This window comes from Sinohyriopsis cumingii, chromosome 6, assembly GCF_028554795.1.
Source record: "Sinohyriopsis cumingii isolate HCF-2022 chromosome 6, ASM2855479v2, whole genome shotgun sequence".
Lineage (NCBI taxonomy): Eukaryota > Metazoa > Mollusca > Bivalvia > Unionida > Unionidae > Sinohyriopsis > Sinohyriopsis cumingii.
In genome coordinates this window covers 101,487,110-101,500,325 of record NC_142966.1, presented here as the reverse complement: position 1 = coordinate 101,500,325, position 13,216 = coordinate 101,487,110, and the positions used below count along the sequence as shown (strand labels likewise).

The following is a 13,216-nucleotide window of genomic DNA, read 5'->3' as shown; positions in this document are numbered from 1 at the left end:
GAGTCCACAAATAGTCTCCATTCTTGTGGGTCATGAGTGATTTTTAAAGCATTCATGAGGCCCTCAATATCGGAACAGAATATCAGATTACTTTCCTTTCTGAAGAAAGGCTCCAATTGCTGGTGGCGCTTTCGATATGCAGTAATTGTGACATCTTCTTCTAGAAGATTCCATTGTTGGAGTCTTGATCCTAGCAATTCTGCCTTGTTCTTTGATAAGTCCAAATCACGAATCAGGTCATTTAGTTCTTCCTGTGTTATTCTGTGTGGGGTTGATGATGCACCACAGTGAAAATCTGGATCACTGCATGCTGATGGACCAGGAGAAGAACAGGTCGACTCACCTTTGTCTTCGTCAGATGAATCAAGAGAATATTCTGCTGGAGGTTCTGGAATAGGAAGTCCCTCACCATGTGGAACTGGTCTCAATGCAGACGGAATGTTTGGGTAGACTATTCTCGACTTCTTTCGATTCGTTATTCCGCCGGAAAGAGGAGGAACCAAGCAGAAGTAACAGTCATTTAGGTGGTTGCTTGGCTCTCTCCACACCATTGGGACTGCAAACGGCATTGATGACCTTTTGCAATTCAACCACTGTGAAAGCTGTGTTGTACATGTAGCACAGCATATATGCGGAGCCCAAGGCTTGTCTTGGTCACCAACCTTGCATCCGAAGTAAAGATGATATGCCTTCTTCACTTGAGAATTGGTACTTTTCTTCTGGTTGGCAAATGTCACTTCCCCACAAATATAGCAAAAATTGTCCGCGGTATTAACACACTTTCGAGGCATTACTGTTCTTTATTGTACGTAAATGGATAAAATAATAAGTTTTATGTAACAGTAGCTTGAACTGTCTCGCACAACGTCTAAAATATTTTAAATGCTGAACCTATCTGATTGGGCTTTATATAGTACACTGCTTACGTCAGCTTCAGCAGCCGCCTGGCATTAGTATAATAGGCCTACACATGTATAGTACACTGCTGACGTCAACTTACTTCAGCAGCCGCATGGCATTAGTATTGCATTGCATCAGAAAATGATGCAATCAACTGTGGATGATGTGAGCATGATGGTATTATGCAATGTTACATCATTATTCTGGATGTTGCTGCAGTCCTACTGGAGAAATTTACACAGTGAAACATAGAAAATGAGGTATATGAATATCTTCAAAACGAGAGCCAATACAAATTTTTCATGGTTATATTCGTGTTCAGCACAACAAAATACTACAGATTAGGGCTTTTTCAAGTCAGTAATGATTTCACTGTTGACCAGTGTATTCAGAAATAGCCCTCCAAATGTCTTTCCTATGCGCATTCAGGTGAAAACGACATAAACCTCTGGGGCCAAATGAGTTAAATACCTCAGGGCCAAATGAGTTAAAGACCTCAGGGCCAAATGAGTTAAAGACCTCAGGGTAATCTGCTTGATTTTCCCAAACTTAAATGGCCTTGAAAATGCTATCTCATTTATCCCAAACTCTCAAAGACCTTCAAAGACCATACAAACCCTGTTTAAGTAAAGATGTTTTTAATACTGATTAAATGCAAAGGACATTACCCTCTCCACCACCTCTCCCCCATTCAATGTTTCTGCTAATAAATAGTTATTTAAATAATGTGACTTACGTCTTATTCAACTAAGCTAAAGTGAAGGCTTTCTACTTACTGCTTGCGCCTTTTCCTGCTTTCTTGTCTCCTCCCATGCAAGCTCCCTAATGCTTTTCTCTAAATTATCTGGCCAAAAGTCCCCTTCAAAATATGGAAGGTCATTTGGCCCAGTCATGTTATTCTCTATGGAATCCTTCAGAATGTCCTAAACAATAAAACAAAAGCTACAGTTAGAACAATGGCCCACAAATCTGGAATGAAACACTAAGCTATTCCATTTATTTAACTCTACATAAACAAAATACAGGGGTGGGGAGGAACTTTTTTCTTCAGGAATACCATTGATATTTTCTTTTTTTAAATCATGCACACTAAAAAAAAAAACATTAGGAAAAGCAGAACAAAAATATTCACACCGAAGTCACTGAGGAAGTAAAAAAGTGATTCAGCTCTTCCATGTAAATTCGACTGAGATATCCATTACAAGAGGTGTAAGAGCATTCACCTGCCTAGTATCTGCCTCATAGACAAATTGCAAGAGCACTTGGCCAAGAACTGAGTGTCAGTAGGATACTTTACTCTAGAAAGTTAAATCTTTATATGAGCATCATGAGTAATGAAAGGCTTTTCAGTTGGGATGAATTCTGTAATTTTTGTTCATTTGTTTTGTTTAGATAGTTCTTCTATTTTTAGTAATGTCAGCCATATTTGATATTTGATCAGCATCAATTTTATATACATCTGAAAGTTCTTTCTATTAAATTTAGTCATTTTATGCTAAGCATTTTTTGAGATGTTGTTAATAAAAGTTTTGTTTTCAGTAATTGGTACTTACACAGATTTTAAACAGTAACCATATTTGATGCAGATTGGCACCATTTGTACAAATCTGAAAGGACTTTATACAGGATGCTTTCGGTCAAATACGGTTGAATTATGTTCAGAATTTTTGAGAACAATTTGAAGTTATGGATACATTATTGTATAAACCTGAAACCCTAAGCTAAATTTGATCCAATTTTGAGCTGCTGAAAAGGAGATTTAAAGGTTTTTATGTTGTAGGAACAGCAGCTATATTTATAGACAGATCAGCATCAACTGTGAAAATGCAAATTTTAAAGTAAATTATTGTTCTCTGAGAATACTTACCCATTCACATTAATAATAGTGATATAAGCCTACTACCTCCTGATTTCAGCCATACTAACAAGACAAAATTCATCTTTTCTGTCAGTCTCATGTACAAAAGGGCAATAACTCTTGCCCACTATCTCCTCTTGCCACCACCGGGTGTTCCTAGTTTTTAAGCTGAGTAATATGTTAATGAAGATGCTCACATAGCATGGTGGATGGGAGGGTTCTGAAGTAATATGACTGCATACGTATTTTCAAAGAAACATTTACTCAAAAATATCCTGTGCCCTTTAATTGGGTCTGGTGGTCAGTTGCGTTTCAGCACCAGACCCACCAGATCCATAGTGTCTATGAGAAGTTAAATCTCTGATATGAAGACTGATATAGAATCTGCCATGATGCCAAAATGTGTCAGATATAATGGAGCAGTAGCTTTTGATGGTAATTGGTGCCAATTGTTTCTCTTTATTAAGGCAGAGAAAAATTCAGCCAGTTGAGGGGTTAAGGCACTCAAAGGGACTATGCTATTGACTCTGCACCAGTCCCTGAATAGATGACAATTTCCAGCAGAAGCATTCAGAGTGGAGGGCCTTCTTGCTTGCAAGATTCTCTCCTTAATCAATGGTTTTAAATCTATCTCTCACAAGGCTGACCAGACAAGCAGTTGTTTGAGAAGATTTGGCTTAGCAGAATCTTTCTGGGCAAGTCTATTGCTAGATCAAGTAGATCAGAGACAGGACAAGAGAGGGGCTATCAGAATCATCTTGCAGTTCTGACCCAACAACTTCTAGATCATGTCTGGTACCTAGACTGTGAGAGGGTAGACAAAGGCCCACAACCCATACCAACTGTCTGTGTGTCCATGGCTCAATCTTCTGGGTCTGGAACTGGCAAGACAAGGCTAGCAACTTGTGATTCCACTTTGTCACAAAGGATTTATCATTGGATGCTCCCAAAATGCACAAATCAGAAGACTGATTGATAGAGAGACTATTCTTATGAATCATTTTACCCTTTCTGGAGAAATTGTCGGCCAGGATATATATGTTGATATGGATTTGGCTGCACCAACATAGAAAATTGTCAAATCAGAATGCACAGGTTGGATGATTTAGTGGAACCATGTTCGAGGAGTTAGGTCACCACATCAGAGTTGTCTGACATAATTAGGACTGTTTTCCCTGAGAGGTGATTCTTCCAGAACTGAAAGACATTGGTGACAGCCTTCATTTTAAGAAGACTAATGTGGAGAGGCTGATCCCTTGGATCCTATATGCCACTTACAGTATCGAAATCTGGCAACAGGTGGGCACCCCAATCATACATACTGGTGTTGGTTCCTTTCCTATTGAGGCTTCTCCAAAGGAATCAGTGGTCTGACCTAGGTTGTGGCACTGATGCAGAATTGATCACACTTCATATATGATCATGACTTTTTGATTATAGGGGACTTGAAAAAGGATGCCAATTGGGCCAGCAAGGTCATCTTTAAGAATTACATAAAAAGACGGCCAAGTGGGATCAAGTCTGCCACCATACTGAACAATCTGAGAAGTTGCAAGAAATCTCCTGCTGAAATCCATGTCCAGTTGGAAATGGACAAATGAGTCTGATGATCTGGACGACAAGAAAATGTGGCAGCAGTACCAGATGGAGGTTAGTGAGAAACTCTATATCCAGATGGACAAAATACTAGGATGGATGAAGATCGGACTTTTCTCAGTTCACCTAGATGATTCAAAAGGGATAGAAGAATAAAATTACCATAAGGCTGTCATCCAAGTATGGGTAACTTGGGTCCAAATAAGAGCACGTCAAAAATGGAATCATCACAATCGAGGGTAATGTGAATTTGTTTATCAATATGCATAGCTTTCATTGTGACATCACAATCCAGACCGTACTGGATCACACCTTTAGGTTCATTTTGGCAAAATTGGCTACGTACTTTAACATTGATTTTGCCATATGCACCTCTCAGGGCATGTAAATAATGAACATCCAAAGGAATATGGATGTATTCGAATCATAATGAAGTAAATATTTGCCAATTAAAGGTAAGCAGAATCAATAGATGAAGTCAACCAGAACAGAGTGATGGCACAATAAATGATTCTGGCAAATGCCAAATGGAACAATCTGAAACTGAGAAATTTCCATTACCTAATTGAAGACATTTCCATGACATGCGGTGCATAGGGACATGAAAACATGCGTCAGATTGAGACTGACAGAATACTCATCCACCTGATAAGACATTTTGATTACACAGTCTCCATCTTCAGTTTTGGTGGCACAATATACTAGATGAGGTGACTCAGGTTGATGATTGGCCTCAACATACCATTCACTTTCTGGATAAGAAAAAGCCTGTAACAAAACCCTGGTTTCTCTAAATTCTCCACCACATTTCTCAATGAGAAATTCTCATATCTCCTGTAGTAGAATAGTGGCTCTTCTGATCTGAGAGCATGTCCAGTACGCCATCTGTGCATGGTGGGGTTGGCAGGAGTCTTTGAGTTCAATAAACTTAGTTTCTTGCCTCCTATGCAAGGTTGCCCCCTAAACTAGTTAGGTCGTTGTCTCCTGGCATTAGGCTGGGATCTTAACTCAATCTTTGCCTGAAAGATGTTAGTTCGACATACCAGAATGTTTTCTATTAAATTTGATCAAACTCTACTGTGCAGTTTTTGAGAAGTGTTTAAAGTTCTTTTGCCTTGCTTTTAGTAAAGGGTGGTCATATTTGATGGTTGATTGGCATCAGCTGAATGGCTTTTATGCCATTAGGCTTCCTGTCAAGTTTGGCAGAATTTGGTCATAATTATTTTCTGAGTTTGGAAACTGCAAATGATGACAGATGCACTGTGGGCAATGGACAATGCATAATGGACACAAGACAATAATACAAGCTCTCTTAGCCTTAAGGCCAGGTGAGCTAAAACTATGGATTACTATGTCCATTCCTTTGATGAGTACATTACAGCCGTTCAAATTGAATTTGCATCCAAACAATTTTTATTTTGCCATTTTTTGTGTTTCAGCATTTTTTCTAAGATCCATCTTACAAATAGGAACATCATATACCATTTTTAAAAATATATGGTGTGGCCAAAAGGCCATATTTATGTTATGTTATAATTACTGTGTCCAGTAACTTTGTTGCTACAAATTGGTTGATAAGTGTTTGAAAAACGAGGAAAACATACTTGCTAACCTGAGTTTTAATTCACTTAAGAATATTAAAGGAGAAAACTACTTTAAACTTTGCTTTAACAATCTCTTTACCTTGTAATCCACAACCACTCTTTCTATTATGGCTTTATCCAGCATCTTTTTGTACCACTCCTGTAGCCTTTTTGGCTTTGGAATTTTCTGCTCAGGAGGATGACAATGGAAGACATAGTCATCTCCTTCACTAGGTGGACAGGCCCAGATATGAGCCCAGATGTAGCCCAGCTGCTTGGCATATTCCAAATAACCAATGAGGATCTCATGGTAGACATCTGTCCTCAGTTGGCAAGGTTGGAAGAAATGGACACTGTCAAGGTAAGATATGTAGACTCTCCTGAAAAAGGTAAAAGAAATGATATCTCAATTTCAACTTTAATGAAAACCTTTGGCTATCACTTTAATGGAATGACGCTATGAATTCATTTACTTTTTCAAGGGTATTTATTATGGTACTTAAATTTGTTGATTTGGGAAAAGAGTACCATTATTTCTACAGAAGGATCATTGTTCAAATATTCTCTAAATTTGAGGGTTGTAGTAACCAAAATATCCATGAAAACTGGTGTTCTGTAACAAATAGTGAATTCACAGTATATCTGACATAAGGGCTGTTCCAGTAAAACATACATGGGACCCAAGGAAGGCACTTTTAATGTAAGGTACTCACCCATTGATCAAATTTAGAATGTTCTTATCATTTTAATATGATATCTGTGAAAGCAAAGTACCCTGGCATATATTTTTTTTAAATTCCTTCCCCAGGTACCATGTATGTTTAAATGGAACAGCCTAATTATTGAGACTTTGTTTTTACAAAACTGTTACTACTGGTAGGTCTTACTACTGCTCGTCTAAAAAATTGAAGCAGAAACTGATGATCCTAGCATAACATGGACTTGAGATATAACAAATTTAACCAAAGTTAGTGAACCATAAATGGGTCAAAACTCACCCAGTGACTCAGAATTGTTCATCATTCCAGCAAGCATACGGAGTGCACAAACCTGAGCTAAATGTAAAACCCTAACAAAACATTTACAAGTAATATAACTTTGTCCACTCAGGTGAGTACCGTATATACTTGCTTCCAAGTTGACTTTTTTTTAACAGAAAATTATATACATAGAGTAGGTATCGTCTTATAGGGTGGCATGCAAAAAATTAAATAATCACGGGGTAATGTTGGAAACTCAAGATGTTTGCAGTACACCAAAATACTGTCAATTCAAATATTTTTATGTTTCTATGCCACTATTCAGAAAAAAATGTGTATATGGTATAGACTGTGTTTATCTGTTTCATGACAGTATTCATTACACAATACCCATATCTATAGCTATTTGGATTTTAATATATTATGGTAAATTAAATACTATCCACCTTACAATGAAGTGTCCATCAGTGTTGTTTACAATGGTATTGACTAACAAGTTTGTTTACCATGGGTGCTTTGCTTCCATTTTCATGCAACTACTAACAACCTGTATTTGTATTAATATTTGTGTAATGTACACATGCAGTTAAAATGGTCAGATCAACAATTCTATGCTTAAAACACAAATTGCTATTTACATACTATTGTTTATGTTTCGAAACACAAGTTTGTATGTTTTTATCGTCAAAGGACAACTTATGGAAATCGGACAGTGATAGTTGCTAACTTATTTGGGAAAGGGTTAATGGTCAATGTGCTATCAAAACATGCCTGTCAGTGTGCAAGAGTTCTTTTTGACAGTGCAAACAACACCAACACCAGCTATTTAATGGCTTCATGCATGCCTATATTTTGCCTTGAGCTACTGAGCTTCAACACAACACTGGAACTATCTGGCTGAGGCAAGGGAACATCTAAAAAAACTACTATTCTCTCACTCTACCTCTAAAAAATCACAGAAGTTGTTTTCACTTACATAACAGAAGAAGGCAAAATTTACATTTTTTAGATAACTTAGTTGCCCACTTCGCTAGGCAGTCTGATCCCTGACCTTAGAATGATATGAAAGAGGTGGAGGGAGATACATCCCTTTACCCAGAGAGACCCTCTCCAGTCCCCTAAGGTATGTGAGACAGCTTCTAGATACCCTGACTGGAGAATAGACTTCATGTCGGAATGTGGTCTCAAAATGAAAAAAAATTTCTTCACACATATCCAGCAAAGTCATGAATCCATATCATTCTCAAGTTGCTAAACTATCCAGGAAGGTAACCTGTTGTGTCAAATGGGCAAAGTCTTGGCCTTCATTTGGAAAACAGAATCATCTGTTATGAGCACATAAATAGGCTACCTAGGACTCAGAGGTCCACTGTGTATTGAGCAAACGCAGTAAGCGAAGTAATTCTCAGGCGGGTAGACTGTTCCACATAAACAGGGAAGCCACCACTGTACTGATTTTCAATGCTCATTCCTGAGGAAGACAAACCATACTCTGTTTTACTAGAGCGCTACATTTCATACCTAGATGAACAAACTGTTGACATGATACTTGGTTGGATTTGTCTTTGTTGACAAGGAAACCAAGGCTGAGAAGGAGAGTAACAAGGTATATCATATCTTGCTCCAAGAAATAACTCACCTGATGTTTTTGTAGATTGTAGTAAAGATTGTTGATGTTGCTTCCATGGAAGTGATTCAGACATGGGAAACTTATGCAGTCAATCAGTTTAGTGCTACATATTGTGTGGTTGACAGTGGTCAGTAACTGAGGGTACCTGACTACTAATCTTTCTTGTCTAGTTTGTAAGTTATGAATAAGTTGTTTATAGATGTTGAGGTCTGTTGTTTCTTGGAAATAAAAAATGTTCTGGAAGCTAGCTGTTTATGAATTTGATGGGGAATGACCCTCATCCTATTCTATTATTGCACCATAGCGTTTAATATAAATATTGTTTACTTCAGAATTACTCATTCCTAATCTTAACATCCATCTAGAGGAATCAGTCTTTTCATTGTGTTCAGTTCAGAGGATTTCATTTCTTTAAAGTATGCACTGGAATTACAGAGTGCTAGATTGAGGACTAAATCACTATAATGGAATTAATGTGAATTCATTCAAGAATATTTTGGATTATATCATTCTAACACATCAAGACTGTTGGCACATTAGCACATTCCAAGCTACTGGCCCATCAGCACATTCAAAATTGGAACTCATTCAGAAGGCTTCCTGCACCAAAATGATTTTTATTTTCCAAGAGTTTTCAATGAGTCATTTTTAAAGTCAGGTACAAAATGTGCAAAATTCTCTTAGTTACCAAATTCAACCATGGCTACAGAAGCAAGATGATGATTGTTGCAAAATTGTTCACTACAAATTCGCAGTGGCAAAATAATGTAGTTTCTCAAACAAAACTTTTAGTTTAGCTTTTTAATATCAAATTCCAGGACATATTTTGACAAAAAGTAATTTTCAAGTAGGTTTCCAGGATATTTTTGATGAATCCAAATTTCAGTTGGATTTTCGAACCTCCTTAAAAATCTGGAGGGCACAGGAGCCCTATTCAGACCACAACTGGAATTTGGAGCACTCTATACTTTTGGACTTATGAAAGAACTTTTAGGACTATTTGGAATTTAATTCACAATTATACATAGTATTACTTTTCAATTTTCACTTTATATTCTAGGTAAATAAATTGTTGAATTTTTAATTAAAAAAACTTGTAAGATTTTGCTCTTTTCTGTTATTTAGTTTAACAAGGTTTTTGGAAATTTCTTACCAATTATCAAGGAATGGCTAATGCTGTAATTTATGTGCAATATTGATGCACAAATGATCAAATACACAAGGAATATTCAGATTTGGTGACATCATAACAATTCACCCATTAACTCAATAACCCCTAGAGATTTTTGTTATTTTTGCCTGAAATGTGAGTAGAAAAAAACATTTTGGGGGTTACTTCTGAATACATTCAAATACATCTGCTTCCAAGAGATTTTTGTTTAGCTTGATTCCTAGTTGTATTAGAAACATTTTTAATTGACCATTTCGCTTGCACATGTGCAGAAGGGTAAATATTGGAGTTCTTTTCTTTTTGTGCTTATTGGACCCACTATTTTTGTGTCCTGGCCAATTTTTACTCCATATCCCCAACGTATCCTACTTTTTGCAATGGTTCACCTGTCTGTGTGGAGTTCAGACCAGTCTACCTTAGATCTCAGGCTGAAAAAGTCTACAATCCAAAAAAATTCCAATTACAGGCAAGGGAAATTTATCTCCTTGGTGGCTTGCTTGCTTATTTTCATCAATATGACCTTTAATGAAGAGATAAGAGGCATAGCTTGGCCTTATGATGGTCTTAAAAAAGGTGGAGGTGGAGAGCATTGCATCTCATTCTGCCAATAGCTGCATCTATGGCACTGGCTAGAATATGTTGGGCAGTTCTGTTTAAGATGCAGGTCATTCTGGAAACAGACTTCTATGCATGTCCTGCAGGATTTCAGGTGAGAGAAGATATGCTGTGTTCTGCCTGTTAAAAGATTTCTATAGTGACTAGATCCAACATAGAGCCAATGACCATGACATATTGCACCAACTGCTGTGCGTGTTAAAAAAATTCAACTCATGTGTACATAGGATGGTTTAGTCATCCCCAAAGCTGTGATATCTGAGTCAAATCCAGGTGTATCCAAATGGAAAACTGGTGTGTGTGACTCAGAGAACTGCTCACTAAAGTTCCAGCAATAGCATTTTTGTGTGAAGAAGAGTCAGCTGATGCTTGGGTCTCATAACTAAACTTTAAACCAAAATGACACTAACTCTGTCTGACTCTCAAAAGTATGATTCTTCCTTTTTAGTCAATAATCAACTGATGCTAGAACTTTGACCAGGAAGTTCTTGTTAGGCAGAGGAGAACAGAACTCCAATATCAGTAGGTAGAAAACTTCTTCAACTGAAGCCCATAAGGATAAGCCCTTCTAGGGGTCAAGCTAGACTTGAATTTTATTATGAAGTGACTTCTCCCTTTGGATAGAAAAGGGAAAAGTGCAAGCTGAACAGGGAGAAGTGGAAGCAAAGCAAGAAAAGCACACCAAAAAATAATATATATATATATATATATATATATATATATATATATATATATATATATATATATATATATATATATATATACACACACAAAGCTTGTAATATATTTTCAAGTTCAGTTAATGGCATAAGGGACTAATTTCTGAAGGAAGAAACTTCACAGAAATACTTAATTTAGCATTTAATCAACTAAGATTCCAAAGAAATTTAAGTCAGAGATAGGGAAATATTTATACAAAACAGTGGTGACAAAGGGTGAAGAATAATTTTGTCAAAGATCTAAACAGAAAATTCCTTTGTGCAGCTCTTTTCAGTTTCACTAGAGATATGAATATGTCAATGTTTATATGGGTTAATCAAGTGCACAACAAAATTTTCAATAAAATAATTTCAGTTGCCATAGAAAAGATGGTAGCTATATGGAGACAATGTGGTGAAGATGGTAAATCCTATGAAGCAAATGAGATTATCTGGGTTTATTAAAACAAAACAACAAATTCTGCAAAATTTTCTTTGTCCTATGAAATGTTGTGCCCAGGTTGGAGGTCAGGGCATCCAAGGTGAAATACTGGACAATCCAGAGCTTATTCAGTCTGTTAATGTTAAGAGAAAAATAATGTTGGTTTGGATGAATAAACAGAAATTTGGACTGCTCCGGTGACCTAGTGGTTAGAGCATCCACCTCAGATGTGGGAGGTCGTGGGTTCGATCCCCAGCCAAATCATACCAAAAGACTTACAAAAATGGTACTAACAGCTGCCTCGCTTGGCGTTCAGCATTAAGAGGCTTGTTTTAGGACTGGTCGGCCTGTGTCAGGATAATGTGACTGGGTGGGACATCATGCTACATGTCTGCGGCATGATACCCCAGTGCAAGACATTACTATAAACTGCCACACTGCAGGCATTGTAGGGATATGACTGAAAAATTGTTAAAGCTACATTAAAAATCCAAATCACATCACAACACATCAAATCACAGAAACTTGGATGATATAGGTTGGAAGGATCTATGCTATACTGTGGGACTGATTATCTACTCTACATTCTACTGTAATGTTCTTAAAGTCTGAGATATGTAAGTGGTTACCTGGTATTGGGGTGAGGGCTATCAGACCCATACTCCTGAACATGCATACCAAAGAAACACACATCAGTGCCATCAATCTCTTCAAAAGCGAAAATGGACTTGGTCCTGTAGCGAAAAGTTTCTACCATTTTCTTGTTATCACAGTATCTGCAATGTAAGAAGGAAAATGGAATGGCAGTCTTTCTCAATGCATGCCAGTCTAAAGTTTTCAATTAAAAGTCATTTTTTATTTTGTTCTGTTATGCTGAGCCCAAAATAGTATTAAAATAAACTTCTGATTGTTTCTAAGTGTCCTCTTTTCTTAAAACAAACATTTTTTGGTCTTTTCCAGTATTTTTCCTGGCTGAAATTGAGTTTTCAAATTGAATTTGTTTTTTGAAGGGGGATGGTAAGAAAATGTGCAGTATTAGAATCAAAAGCTCTTTCTATTTTGAGACTCTCATATGACATCTGAATTAGACATGTGACCATGTACTAAAAGACACAGATGTATCATTAACTATTGAAATTCATACAAATTTGCATGTACTTCATTTTAATGTACAGAACACAAATGTTAACTTTACTCTGCTTAATTGCTTATGTTGATATAAAGTCTTTTTTGTCAATGGTTGTTGACAAGAAGCCCTTAACAATGATTTATACATTAGGATGACAATAAGGACTGAATTTAGTTTTACGAATTCCACCCTACTTTCAGCATAATCTATGAATGGTATATTTAATGCAGTCACTGTCAAGGACACCCATACCATAGGATTCTGCATTGAAAATTGCCCCAGCAGTTGGTAGATTTATAAGTACAGGGATGATTCTGCTAACTAGAATTGATATTCTGAAATAACTGAATCGAATGTTAGTAAATCTTGCATGCCAGAATATTTATATTCCATTCAGCTCAGCTTTTAAGTGCATTTAATTACAATACATCAATGTCAAAGATGAACTTCAATATTTGGGCCAGAATAGGGCAAAGTTGCTACAAAGTGGATGAAACAGGTGTACAAAATTCAAAATAGTCACTTGAAGCTACCATTTTTGCATATTTTCATGTCAGAAGATAAAATGCTATTAGAATTTTTTTCAAAACGTTTCATGTTTCTAACATTGCTTT

The 13,216-nt window shown here is 36.8% G+C and overlaps 1 pseudogene across 1 annotated transcript in view; it reads right to left on the bottom strand.

The window, feature by feature from the left end:
- Positions 1-13,216, bottom strand: part of LOC149797573 (CREB-binding protein-like) — a 106,760-nt pseudogene that overhangs the window by 31,099 nt on the left and 62,445 nt on the right. Inside the window, exons 21-23 of the transcript XR_016421635.1 lie at positions 12,103-12,249; positions 6,038-6,317; positions 1,673-1,823 (exon numbers count right to left, since the gene is read on the bottom strand). The product of XR_016421635.1 is annotated as a CREB-binding protein-like (transcript). The remainder of the gene's footprint in view (positions 1-1,672; positions 1,824-6,037; positions 6,318-12,102; positions 12,250-13,216) is intronic.